The sequence below is a fragment of the Frankliniella occidentalis genome, unplaced genomic scaffold, assembly GCF_000697945.3.
Source record: "Frankliniella occidentalis isolate FOCC.00 unplaced genomic scaffold, Focc_3.1 Scaffold13, whole genome shotgun sequence".
NCBI classification, from domain to species: Eukaryota; Metazoa; Arthropoda; class Insecta; order Thysanoptera; family Thripidae; genus Frankliniella; species Frankliniella occidentalis.
Genome location: NW_026267143.1, coordinates 1,914,315 through 1,916,612, shown reverse-complemented (window position 1 = coordinate 1,916,612; position 2,298 = coordinate 1,914,315).

Sequence of the window (2,298 nt, the reverse complement as noted above, 5' to 3'; positions counted from 1 at the left end):
CGTTGTAGCTCCAATAGGCCAGAGCTAGTGCCGATTTACGTTGAAATTTCTGTCACGGAGCGGCCGAATGGGGGCACTTCTGGCTCCCCGGGCCGGAGGCACGCGCGCCCCACCGTTTGACGGGGCTGCAAAGCCATGCCTCTTGTATCGGTGTCTGATCGCGGTTCTGGCGTGTGGTCTGGTGGCTCAGGAAGTGGCGAGCTAGATCGCTACTCGTTTCGCCTCTCCGTGTCGTAGGTTCGACTCTTGGCTTTTGGGGGATTTTATTATTTTTTATTTTTTACCCCAAGGGTTGGAAACTGTCAGGGAATGTTCAGCCTATGAATAGTAACTGCCGTGCAAAGCCAGAACGCTGTGGGATGAATGGTTTTCGATAAATTGAAGATTTTAACAAATTTACCTACAGACCTACTTTGAGACGTTCAAACGCAGGTTTCTCGGTGCGCTAGCTAATCGCCTTTTGCAGGGTCTTTTCAGTTTTAATAGAGTTATCTACAGGCGACATTGGGGCGCTGTGGCTGCAATAGGTCCGGAGTTATAGTGCCGTTTTTCGAGAAAATGAAGATTTTCACAAATTTGTCTACGGACCTAGTTTGAGTCCTTCAAACGCAGGTTTCTGAATGCGCTAGCCAATCGCTCATTGCAGGATGTATTTAGATTTACTAGAGTTATCTACGGGCGAAATCGGGACGCGGTAGCTTCAATTGAACCCTAGTTTAAGCCGATTTATGTAAAAATTTGTGTCACGAAGCGGCGGAAAGGGGGCTATTTGGAGGTCCCCGGGCCTGGGGCCGCGCACCAAGCCGGCAGTAGGGCATGTTTTGGTCGTGACTGTAATACCGGGGCTGAATCGAGTGTCTGGAGTGTGGTCTGGTGGCTCAGAAAGTTGCGTGCTGGATCGCTGCTAGTTTCGACTCTCCGTGTCGTGGGTTCGACTCTTGACTTTTGAGGGTATTTTTTCATTATTTTTTTTTCAACTCTAGGGATTTGGAACTATTAGGGAATATGCAACCCTTGAATATAAACTGCCTTGCAAAGCCAGGTCGCTAAGGGATGAATAGTTTTCGAGAAATCAAAGTTCTAAAAATTTCGAACTACGAGCCTACTTGAAACGATATAAAACTGGTTTCCCTATGCGTTAGGTGATCGCCCACTTCAGGATCTGTTCAGTTTTACTAGAGTAATCTGCAGGCGAAGTCAGGGCGCTGTAGCTCAAAAACTTTCCGAGAAAATCGCGATTTACATTTTTTTTTCGACATCGGCCTGCCGAAAAGGTGCTTTCACGGGCCGACCGGGGCGCAGGGCCGCGCGCTCGGCCAATGGGCTGGCTTGTAAACCTGTGACTCTTATACCGGTGTCTGAGCGCAGGTCTGGAGTGTGGTCTGTTGGCTCAGAAAGTTGCGTGCTGGATACTTGTTTGTTTCGGCTCTCCATGTCGTTGGTTCGACTCTTGACTTTTTGGGGATTTTATTATTCTTTATTTTTCACCCCAAGGGTTGGAAACTATCAGGGAATTTTCAGTCTATGAATAGTAACTGCCGTGCAAAGCCAGAACGCTGTGGGATGAATGGTTTTCGATAAATTGAAGATTTTAACAAATTTACCTTCAGACCTACTTTGAGACGTTCACACTGATATATAAAGTGTGCAACTGACACACACTTTAAGGTGTTTAACACCGTGTAGCACACTTCTATGTGTGCAACACGAGTTTGAACAGTTGGAAGTGTTCAACAGGTGTGTTGCACACTTGTAAATGTTCAACCTGACCGACGAGCACTATAGCTCAACGCTCAAGTTAAACACTAAAAAGTGTGCAACACACCTGTTGAACACTTCCAACTATTCAAAACTCATGTTGCACTCATAGAAGTGTGCCACACGGTGTTAAACACCTTAAAGTGTGTGTCAGTTGCACACTTTATATATCAGTGCAAACGCAGGTTTCTCGGTGCGCTAGCTAATCGCCCGTTGCATGGTCTTTTCAGTTTTTTTAGCGTTATCTACCGGCGAAGTCGGGGCGCTGTGGCTCCAATAGGTCTAGAGTTAGAGCCGTTTTTCGAGAAATTGAAGATTTTAACAAATTTGCCTACGGACCTATTATAAGTCCTTCAAACGCAGGTTTCTGAATGCGCTAGCCAATCGCTCATTGCAGGATGTATTTAGATTTACTAGAGTTATCTACAGGCGAAATCGGGGCGCTGTAGCTTCAATTGAACCCTAGTTTAAGCCGATTTATGTAAAAATTTGTGTCACGAAGCGGCGGAAAGGGGGCTATTTGGAGGTCCCCGGGCCTGG